The sequence below is a fragment of the Monodelphis domestica genome, chromosome 4, assembly GCF_027887165.1.
Source record: "Monodelphis domestica isolate mMonDom1 chromosome 4, mMonDom1.pri, whole genome shotgun sequence".
NCBI lineage: Eukaryota > Metazoa > Chordata > Mammalia > Didelphimorphia > Didelphidae > Monodelphis > Monodelphis domestica.
Window position 1 is genome coordinate 162,850,162 of NC_077230.1, and position 12,246 is coordinate 162,862,407.

A 12,246-nucleotide genomic window follows, 5' to 3' on the forward strand; every position below is an offset into this window, starting at 1 on the left:
GAATGAGTTTAGGCAGATTATCAGTGACTAGAAAGAAGACATTGAGAGAAGAAGATAAGACTGTTTAGGCCACCCTTTAATGCTCAAATTTGTGATCGATGGTGATGTTGAATCCTGTGAGAGCCAAGAGACTGAATAACTGAGGAGACAATATGGAATGTAGTGTAGGAACTAGTGATTTGAAGCTCAACTAGTCCAGAAATGGCCTCTCAGGAGGGCCAAGAGACAAAGGCAGAAGCCTGAGCCCTGAAATCTGGATCCAGAGTTCTTATGGTAATGGGAAACTATATCAGACTTCCCCATTATTAAAGAGATGAGAGATGCATCTAAATGTATTCAGCTATTAGAGAACTAAAAATATTCAGGAGGAAAAGAATTGGAGGTCAACTGAGAGTACAACTGACCTCACATACCCTTCTGCCTGCACAGCCCTGACTGCCATTGAGAGACTAACAATTTTCTTTCCATCAATACACAAACTAAAATTGGAACAATACAGAGAATAAAATAGCCCCTATACAAGGATGACAATGAATATTTGTGGAGCACTTTTTTAAAGAGATTTTATCTGAGAGGTAAGGATGGAGTGAGTTATTAAAGAAAGCAATAAACAATTAATGGAGATAAAATGTTTTAAGGAAATTAAATCTTTTAAAAAAACATAGAAAGAAAAGGGAAATTTAAAAAGGGGGCACAGATAAGCAATATAAGTATTATTGTGTTAAAATTTCTAGGTACTTTTTTATTGTTTATTTAATGAATTAATTTAGAATATTTTTCCATGGTTACATTATTCATATTGTTTCCCTTCCCTCCTCCCTCCCTCCTCACATAGCTAACAAGCAATTCAACAGGGTTTAACATGTATCATTGATTAAGAACTATTTACATATTATTAATATTTGTAAGAGAATGATCATTTAGAGCAGAAGTCCCCAAACTACAGCCACATGCAGTCCCCTGAGGCCATTTATCTGGCCCCCACTGCACTTCCAGATGGGGCACCTCTTTCATTGGTGGTCAGTGAGAGGAGCACTGCATGTGGTAGCACCACAAAGTGCAGCATTGCTTACATACAGTACTACTTACAGTGACATAATCCTTTGCGCAGCCGCAAAAATGTTTATGTGGCTGCAAAATGGAAGATGTCAGCATGGTAAGTGGCAATCTGGGGGAGGGGATTCTGCACTGTGTATAGTGCTGCCCAGTATAGTGGTGGCAGTGATGGGCCTGTGCAAGGTGTGACAGACCCATCATAGCCAGCACTGCAGCCTCCACTATCCCAGACATACAGGATACATATTTGTTCATAGGTTTGTTTGTTTTTTTTATTGTCTGGCCCCCTAATGGTCTGAGGGACAGTAAACTGGCCCCCTGTGTAAAAAGTTTGAGAACCCCTGATTTAAAGTCTACATCCCTAATCAGATCCCCATTGACCATATGATCAAGCAGTTGTTTTTCTTCTGTGTTTCTGCTCCCACAGTTCTTTCTCTGGATGTGGATAGTGTTCTTTCTCATAAGTCCCTCAGAATTGTCCTGGATCATTGCATTGCTGCTAGTAGAGAAGTCCATTACATTCAATTGTGCCACAGTGTATCAGTCTCTGTGTACAATGTTCTCCTGGTTCTGCTCCTTTCACTCAGCTTTACTTCCTGAAGATCTTTCGAGTTCACATAGAATTCCACCAGTTCATTATTCCTTTCAGCACAATAGTATTCTATCACCAACAGATACCACAATTTGTTCAGCCATTCCCCAACCGAACAGCAGTCTCTCATTTTCCAATTTTTTTTTTTGCCACCACAAAGAATGGAGCTAAAAATATTTTTGTACAAATGTTTTTCCATATTATCTCTTTAAAGTACAAACCCAGCAGTATGACTGGATCAAAGGGCAAGAAATCTTTTAAAGCCCTTTGGGCATAGTTCCAAATTAACTTCCAGAATGGTTGGATCAATTCACAACTCCATCAGCAATGCATCAGCGTCCCAATTTTGCCACATCCCACCAATATTTATTACTTTCCTTTGCTGTCATGTTAGTCAATCTGCTAGGTGTGAGGTGGTACCTCAGAGTTCTGTAATAGGTGACCAGAATGAGGTTGTTTTGATGTGCATTTCTCTAATTATAACAGATTTAGAACACATTTTCACATGTTTATTGATAGTTTTGATTTCTTTATCTGAAAACTGCCTCTTCATGTCCTTTGCCCATTTATCAATTGAAGAATGGTTTGACTTTTTGTACAATTGATTTAGCTCCTTATAAATTTGGGTAATTAGAACTTTGTATAACTTTTTGCTATAAAGATTTTTTCCCAATTTGTTGGTTCCCTTTTAATTTCAGTTGCATTGGTTTTGTTTGTATAAAACCTTTTTAATTTATTATAATCAAAATCATCCTATGTTCACCTAATTTACTTATAATTTCCTTCTTTATATTGAAGTTATTCACCCATTCTGAAGTTATCTTGATGTAGGGTGTGAGATGTTGATCTAAAACTAATTTCTCCCATACTGCTTTCCAGTTTTCCCAGCAGTTTTTGTCAAATAGTGGGTTTTTGTCCCAAAATCTGGGATCTTTGTGTTTATCATACACTATCTTACTGAGGTCATTTACCCCTAGTCTATTCCATTGATCCTCCCTTCTGTTTCTTAGCCAGTACTATATTGTTTTGGTGACAACAGCTTTATAGTATAGTTTAAGATCCAGTACTGCTAGGCCCCCATCCTTCACTTTTTTTTTTCATTAATTCCCTTTATATTCTTGATCTTTTGTTCTTCCAAATGAACTTTGTTATAATTTTTTCTAATTCAGTAAAAAAAAATTTTTGTAGTTTGTTAGGAATGAAACTAAATATGTAAATTAATTTGGGTAGGATTATCATTTTAATATATTATCTCATCCTACCCATGAGCAATTAATGTTTTTCCAATTATTTAGATCTAGTTTTAATTGTGCAAAAAAGGATTTTATAGTTGTGTTCATATAGTTCCCGTGTTTGTCTTGGCAGATAGATTCTTAAGTATTTTATATGGTCTAAAGTGATTTTAAATGGAATTTCTCTTTCTAACTCTTGCTGCTGAGATGTATTGGAAATATATAGAAATGCTGATGATTTATGTGTTTTATTTTGTATGCTGTAACTTAGCTAATGTTGTTATTTCTACTAGCTTTTTAGCTGATTCTCTAGGATTCTGTAAGTAGGCCATCATATCATCTACAGAGTGAGAGCTTAGTCACCTCATTCCCTACTTTAATTCATTAAATTCCTTTTTTTTTTCTAATTGCCTTTGCTAGCATTTCTAGTACAATGTTAAGTAATAAAGGTCATAATGGGCATCCTTGCTTCACTCCTGATCTTATTCAGAAGGCTTCTAACTTGTCCTAATTGCACATGATAATTGCTGATGGTTTTAAATATATGCAGTTTATTATTTTGAGGAAGGTCCCTTTTATTCCTATACTTTCTAGTATTTTCCGTAGGAATGAGTGCTGCATTTTGCCAAAGGCTTTTTCTAAATCTATTCAGATAATTATGTGATTTCTGTTGGTTTGGTTTGATATGATCAATTATGTGGATAGTTTTCCTAATATTAAAACATCTTTGCATTCCTGGTATAATTCCCATGTGATCATAGTGAATAATCCTCAGGATAACTTGTAGTCTTTTTGCTTGTATTCTATTTAAGATTTTCACCTCTATATTCATTAAGGAGATTGGTCTGTAGTTTTCTTTATCTGTTTTTAGTCTGCCTGGCTTTGGAATTAGTATCATATTTGTGTCATAAAAGGAATTTGGTAAAACTCCTTCTTTGCTTATTTTGTCAAATAGTTTTTATTGTATTGGGATTATTTGTTCTTTAAAATAGAATTCACTTGTGAATCCATCTGACCTTGGGGATTTTTTATTAGGGAGTTCCTTGATGGCTTGTTCAATTTCTTTTTCTGAGATAGGATTGTTTAAGTATTCTATATCCTCTTCTGTTAATCTAGGCAATGTATATTTTTGTAAATATTCATCTATTTTACCTAGATTGTCATATTTGTTGCCATATATTTGAGAAAAATAGTTTTAAATGATTGCCTTAAATTTCTTCTTCATTAGAGGAGAGGTTGCCCTTTTCATCTTTGATACTGTTAATTTGGTTTTCTTTTTTTTCTTTTTTTATTAGATTAATCAGTACTTTGCCTATTTTATTTATTTTTTCAAAGTACCAGCTATTAGTCTTATTTATTAGTTCAATAGTTCTTTTGCTTTCAATTTTATTAATTTCTCCATCGATTTTTATGATTTTGATTTAGTTTTATTTGGGGATTTTTAATTTGTTCTCTTTTTAGTTTTTTAAGTTGCATACCAAATTCATTGACTTCTTCCCACTCTAATTTGTTGATATATGCATTCAGTAATATAAATCTTCCCCTGAGTACTGCTTTGGCTGCATCCCAAAAATTTTGATAAATTATTTCCTCATTGTCACTCCCTTCAATAAAATCAGTAATTGTTTCTTTGATTTTTTTCTTTGACCGACCAGTTTTGAAGAATGATATTATTTAGTTTACAATTATTTTTAAAACTGCCTTTCCACAAGCCAATATTGATTATGATTTTTATTGTATTATGGTCTGAAAAAATTGCATTTGTTATTTCTGCTTTCCTTCATTTGCTTGCAATGTTTTTATGGCCTAGTACTGTGAATTTTAGTTTTACTTCACCCTGCTTAGTCTTTAGAATTCTAGCAACCAGGAATGTATACACCCCTACTTAAGGATTAAGTGTTGAGGAGGATGGCCTATGACAGACATGTGCTAGCAAGGGACAAATCAGAAACAACTGACAGACCCCCTGGGCTGTCCTAAGCCAAGCTTAAGCTACCATTGGTACATGTGAGACACAGGAAGCGATGTAAACAACTGCCTATATATTTCACATCACTTCCTCTTTCTGTCTCTCTCTCGGGGACTTTTGCCCGTCTTGGCAGCATTGGGAGCTCTCTTGGTGATGTTGGGAGCTCTGGGTGGCGTTCTGGTGTGTTTGTGGGTTTTGGTTCTGTAGCATCGTTTAGGTGAGGTGTCTTCCCTGAGTGACCTTGGTGAGTGGTAAGGCTGTTGATTCCTCTTTTCTTTGACCTCTTGAAAAGGCACTATCCTCTGAGGAATCCCCTCATCGGAGGTGCCTGTGTGGCTGGAAGCAGAGCTACCTTTAATCTTCTGAGAAGGCCCCTTGGCTGAGACCTCTGAACTTCCCTTGGCTTAGGATAGGCCAGAGAAATCTTATACCCTTTTCTCTTCTCCTTCTTCTTAATTTCTTCCTACTATTATAATTAATCCACCATAAAAATCCCAAACTGACTTGATTATTTTATTGGGATTTAATTTAAATCCCTGGAGACCACTAAAATAATATATTCAGTCAACAACCCTAATTTTACCCTTGACAGTACATGATCAATCTTTGAATATGTGCCATATGCTGCTAAAAAGAAGGTATATTCCTTTTTATCCCTATTTATTTTTCTCCAAATATCTATTAGCTCTAATTTTTCTAACATTTCATTCACTTCCCTTACTTCTTATTTTTTTTTTTGGTTTGATTTATCTAGTTCTGATAGACGTCCTCCACTTGTATGATTTTACTATTTCATCCTTAAGCTCCTTTAGTTTCTCCTTTTGAAATCTGTCTGCTTTAGCATTTGGTGCATATATGTTGAGTATTGCTATTTATTCATTATTTATACTGCCTTTCATCAATATGTAATTACCTTCCTTATCTCTTTTAATGAGATCTATTTTTGCTTTAGCTTTGTCTGATATCATTATTGCTACTCCTGACTTCTTTGTCTCAGTTTCATTCCAAAAATTCTGCTCCACCCTCTTACCTTAACCCTGTGTATATATTTGCCTTAAGTGTGTTTCTTATAGACACCATATGGTTGTGTTAAAATTTAATTGGGGTTGGTCTCTGAAATATATTATTAGGTGGTCACCAGGGATTTAATTTCTAAATCCCAAAATGAATTATTAAAGTAAATTGAATTTATGGCAGTTTATTTACAATAGAAAGAAGATACTAAGGAATGACAGAGAAAGAGAAAATTCTGGCTTCTTCTGATACCAGCTAGAATCTCTAGGCCCCAGCCTGGGGAAGAGAGTCTCAAGAAGATGGGCCTTACCTGGAGGCTTCCCGCCTCCACAAAGGCAGGGTCACTAAGTCAGCTTTTCACTCACCAAGGGTGACAGTCTAAAAGAAGTCTGGGTGTTGGTCTTCCAGTTGCTCCTCTGTCCTTCACTCCAAGCCTGGGTGACTGACTCTCCTCTGAACTCATCTGAATGTCTGAATCCGAATATCCATCTTCCCTCCAGTTCCAAGTAACTGATACTTCACTCCAAGGCCAGGTGACTGACTGAATCCAAAATGCATGATTTTGCCTTTTTGGTCCTTTTTTTAAAGATCTTTTTCTCTTGTGTCACCTATACTAAATTTTTCACGTCTACCAATCACAACAGATGCTTTTCTCCAGGACTACCCATTCTTTAGTTATCACCTTCTTTGGTTAGATTTTCTCCAGGACTGTCCATTCTTTAGTTCTCACTCTCTTTGGTTAGATTATATCTTTTTGGGTTACTTCATACTTCTTTTGTTAAGCTCACCTTTTGTAATTAACACCTTTTTGTAGTTAAAATCTAAAAATAGATTGTAGCTTAAAATTCTAGCTTCATTATAAAGGAAGAGCTAAGTACCTTCATTGTCACAACCAGGAGATTACAATTTTATCTTCACAATAAAGAAAGAGCTAAGTATCTTCATTGTTATAATCAGGAGATAGCTAAATCCAATCTTTACAATTCTGGTTTTTAATCTATTCTACTGTGTGAACCTTAAAAATTCTCAGACCCTACTTCATAAGATTTGGTTAAGAACATTCCCCATTTTAAACAATGAAGGAACTTAGATCAGGAATGTGAGACCTCTACTCTACCCCTACTTAAGCCTGATTTAGGGGAAGAAACTCCTTGCTGAACAATAGAAAATACTTAAACCCATACTTATAGTAAGGCAAAAGTTCTTAAGCTGTGCCTATTTTTAGATCTAATAAAAAAGGGTGCTAAGTACCTATAAAGGTCAGGCAACTTGTGAACTTGAAAAAGACAAAGAGGTGAGAATTACTCAGGCATGAATTGCTCAAAAGTTTAGCCTTCTTAGGTGTGAATTAAGAATGGTCTGTCCTTTGGAAAATGTCTACTGTGATTGGTAGATGTGAGAACTTAGGGGAGGTGACATAGGAGAAAATTTCCTTTAAAAGGAGAGGAAAAGCTGCCCTGAGAGGACAGTCTCAAGGAGGCTCTCTCAGAAGAACTCTCTCTGGAGATGGCAGCTGGCCAAAGCTGAACTAGTGTCTCTCTGAACACTAGAATCCTTGCTTGGACAAATCTTGTGGTGAGTGGATAAAAGACTGACTGATCTCTCTCTTAGGGCTTGGGCCTGGGCTGGCCTAGGTTGGCCTGGGCTGGCCTATCTTTTTCTCATTATTTCCTTTTTCTCTCTCTCCCTTTCTTTAATTTCCCATTTGTATTAATTAAAATCTCTATAAAATCCAGCTGACTTGAATATATTTAATAATTGGGAATTTGATTTAAAAACAAGACACTGTCTTGAAACCATATTTTCTGCAGTCATAATTTAAGCCATCCACTTATCTATCTGCCACAATTTATGTCTTCCACTATTTTAATCACTACAACTGTCTACTTCCTTTTTATTGGTGAGTTCATCCCATTCACATTCATAGTTATGATTACTGTCTGTGTATTTCCCTCCATTTTGAATTCCTCCTTAGGTTCTGCCTTTTCTCTTATCCCTTTTACCCTCCCTCCAACTTTTCACTTTTAGTCAATTTCTCCTCTTTCCCAGCACTTCCCCTCTTATTTATTTCCCTCTTACTACAATGCTTTTTAAAATATCTCCCCACCCTCACGCTACCTTGTATCTTCCCTCCCCACCAGCCCATTTATTACCCTTCTATTTCTCTTCAGGGCACAATGCAATTCTCTGCCCCAATGGATCTGATTGTTGTTCTCTCTCTGAGTCAATTTCAGTGTACTGTGATAGAGGCTGGCACTAGAGAAAAAGTGCCAGACTGAAGAGTATAGGAAATTGATCACCTCAACAGGGGAGGGGCCCCAGGAGTGAAGTTCCTGAGGAGAGAAGACTCTGGAGGGAGAACAGTGAGGTCTCTCAGTCTTGAGATGTTGAAGAGAGAAGGTGGAAAAAGACTTTCTCCTGAGGGTTACCCATTTTTTCCTGCTGGTAATGGGAAATTTCCCCCGCAACACTTCCCAACTGAAGGGACTTTCTGAAGAGAAACCTGAGCAGACTTTACCTCAGCTCCTGTTGCCCAGGGGTGAGTCAACCTGACTTTCTCTCAGGGGGCTCAGGCTGCCAAGGCCTGAGTTCCCCCCAAACTCAAGGAGGGAGGAAAAGGGTTTAGATAGAGACAGGGATCCCCCTTTTCCCACTTTTCTTTTCCCATTCTTCCCTGCCCCTTATTCCTTTATTATTATCTGATTGAGTTAACATTAAAGTTATCTGTTCCCCAAGCTGAGTGTGAGTGAATGGGATCAAAGGAAGACTTTTTGGTCTTGAGTAGTGGAGGGGGAACAAGGGAAACAAGAGGGGCGAGAGTGAATTGGGGAGAGCAGCTTTGGCTAAGGAGGGAAGGCATAAGAGGGAAAATCTTCAAACCCCCTCTCCTCTCTCTGAGCCAACTCGTTACAGATACTGTCTCCCCCTTGTTCCCCATTTTGTGGAAGGTAGGGAGTTCTCTTCTCTTTCCCTCTCCATATCAAAAGTCCAAACTTCCTCGTCAGGGTACATTCCCTTCTCTTATTTTATTTTTTTTAATCAGTTGGCACCCTAGATTAATAAGGACCCCATTTATTTAAAAAAATAACCTTTAGTGACTGTCACCAACTGCCATCAACTGTCAGTTGTCAATTACAACTCCTGAGGCAGCAGCCTTTGTCACTGACTCTGCCTAGCAGTTTCCACACAGGATATAAAACATCTTGATTCCTTATGGGGGAGAGAACAAGTCAGTTACCAACTGCCACTCTGGTCAGTTACAAAACTGAGAGAGAATCTATTATAAAAGGGAAACTGTCCTATCTAGCTAGAAGCAAAGCTTGTGGGGACAACAACCATTTTCTAACTGTTAACTCCTGGCAGTTAGAGCCTAGAAAAGATCTAATGGGGAATATGTTACAATACTATGGTCGACTGTGCTAGGAGTAATTGCCATTTACTGGGGCTACTCTATCATTTATAATACAGTGGCAGGGATGATAGACAATGTTCTGGAGACATTAACCAATATGACTATGGGATGGACACAGTTGCCAATGAATTATCTAGATGTGAATTACCTCTGGCAAATCATACTCCAAGTCTATGTTGTTTTCAAAGCAGTGATTAACATATTAAAGAATATCAAAGCTGCTGCTTTGATAAATCAGTATATATACTGATTCAGCTTATGCCTTTGGCATTTCATTTGCCACAGGACAAACTTGGAAGAATACGGGATTTGTCACAACATCTGGAAAAAGGATAGCATATGAGAACCTCATAAATGAACTCTTAGAATCAGTGAACTTGCCAAAGGAAGTGGCAGTGATCCATTACAAGGCTCACTCCTCTGGCAAAGACGAAGTATCCCTAGGAAATCACAGGGCAGATATAATGGCAAGATTTGCAGCCAGATTTGGTCCTATCCATGTTCTGAATTTCTCTCTGGTAGATAAGCATGATCTCAAACAAGCATACTGCCAAGAGAAGATTCAGTCATAGCAAGAACATTTAGGAGCCAGATTAGTCAGAGGAATCTGGTTATCACAAGGAGGGAAGCCCATCTTGCCCAAAAGGATGTACCAACATCTATGCAATGTGATCCACTCCAGAGGTCATTATGGAGTGTAATCCATTTTGGATGAGGTCCACCAGTTTTGGGAAGCTCCAGGGATATCAGCTCTGTCCTGTTTTTAAATTTGGTTTTCTGTTCCCTTGAATCACTCCATTTTTTTAAACAATATTTTATTTGGTCATTTCAAAACATTATTCATTGGAGTCAAAGATCATTTTCTCCCCCCACCCCCACCCCCTAGACAATGCATGATTCCACTGGGTTTCACATGTGAATCACTCCATTTTTGATTGGTGTGGAAGGGTTTTCAGAGAGGTCTGGACTTTTGCTGCATCTAAGCAGCCATCTTGACTCTGCCTCCTCTAGGTTCTTTTCAAAAAAAAAAACATCTTTATATAAAAGAAATTTAGTTTCACATTTGTCAATTTTATAATTCAATAAAAAGATAGTTTAGAGAGGAAGGAAAGATAGAAAAAGAGGAAAGAAAGAAAGAAAGAAAGAAAGAAAGAAAGAAAGAAAGAAAGAAAGAAAGAAAGAAAGAAAGAAAGAAAGAAAGAAAGAAAGAAAGAAAGAAAGAAAGAAAGAAAGAAAGAGAGAGAGAGAGAGAGAGAGAGAGAGAGAGAAAGAAAGAAAGAAAGAAAGAAAGAAAGAAAGAAAGAAAGAAAGAAAGAAAGAAAGAAAGAAAGAAAGAAAGAAAGAAAGAAAGAAAGAAAGAAAGAAAGAAAGAAAGAAAGAAAGAAAGAAAGAGAGCGAGATGGGGAGGGAGAGAGGGAGGGAGGGAGGGAAACAGAGAGAAAGAAAGAAAAAGAAGAGAGAGAGAGAGATGGGAGGGAGTAAGGGAGGGAGGGAGGAGGGAGGAGGGATGAAGAGAGTGAAGGGAGGGAGGCAGAAAGGGAGAGAAATAGAGACAAACAGACCTTCCAGAGAGCTCTGAGTTTACTGCAATTTTGCTAAGAAGTCAGTCCTCTTTGGGCTGGAAATTAGGGTAGAGGAGGGAAGGGAGTAAGTGAATGTAATTGAATATTCCTGAGTTAAGTGCCCTTGTCCATCCTTGGCTAAGAATGACTGAGAATTGAATTTCTGTGGGTGATTAATGTGAGAACTGGAAGGATAAGAGACTGGGAAGATTTATATCAACCTACCTTGATTTCCCCTTAAGGTTTTTTATAATATTCATTTAGTTAACCTTAAGTGATCTGCAGTAATTACAATATGAAGAGAATCAGTGAAATGTGGACTTTAGCCATGTGATTTCATTAGATAACACAAACCAAACACTACCTAGACAAAGGTGAGAAGATATACCTTACATGTAAATTTATAGAGCTAAGAGTTGAGTGACATCCAGATTCTCTAAGAACTCCAGAGGAGAACAGGAAGCTTGACAATTACCACAGAGCACCATTACTTTCAGATGGCATATAAAATAGATGAAGATATACAACTATAATAATAATAAGAAGGAGAAGAATAAATAGCAGGCAGGGAGACTTCCAGGGGTGAAGCCAAGATGGCAGAGTAATCCAGAGCAGCTCCATGCCATCATGAGAATCCTCTCCAATGAAGATTAAAATATCTCTACAAAAGGAATATGGGAGTGAAGGAACCAACAAGGAGACAGAGTTAAATAACTTTCAAGAAAAGAAAAACCCAAAAGGTAGTCAAAGAACATCTAGAGCACCCGGGTGAAAGGAGAGCAGAGCCAGCGAGAAGCCATAGAAGAGGGGAGGAGCAAGCCAAGAGCACACACCCCACATCTGCTGACCAAGGTTCAGGAGCTGATGCTCAAACCCTGAGATCCTGCGTAGGTAAATAGTGGGACAACCCAACCCATACCCCTTGGAATTTCAAACCTATAGAGAAGTCCAGAGAACCAGCATAGGGAATTTTAGTCTGGGCTTGAGATAAGGACTTAGTTCACACTTTGGGGTAGTTGATAGTACTAAGTACTAAGTACTGATCTTTTGCCAAAAGGTCGGGGAAGAGCTCCAAGATAAGACAATCAAGAGAGGCCTGTTGGGGTCAGCAGGGTGTCTTAGTGGATTGAGAATCCGGCCCAGAGATGGGAGGTCCTGTATTCAAATCTGGCCTCAGACACTTCCAAGCTGTGTGATCCTGGGCCAGTCACTTAATCCCTATTGTCTAGCCCTTACAACTCTTCTGCCTTACTATTGATTCTAAGATGGAAGGTAAGTTTTTTTTTTTTTTTAATAAAATTTTTTAAAAAGAGTGTGCCTGTTTGGATCAAGTACACAACCCCTAATCTGATCAAGATCATAGTGAGATCAAAAGATTACAGCTCAGCCTGAGGCAAATCTTTAAGCTA

At 37.7% G+C, this 12,246-nt stretch overlaps 1 pseudogene; it reads left to right on the forward strand.

Annotated features, from left to right (window-relative positions):
- Positions 1-455: 455 nt before the first annotated feature.
- Positions 456-555, forward strand: LOC130454166 (U6 spliceosomal RNA; annotated as a pseudogene).
- Positions 556-12,246: the final 11,691 nt, after the last annotated feature.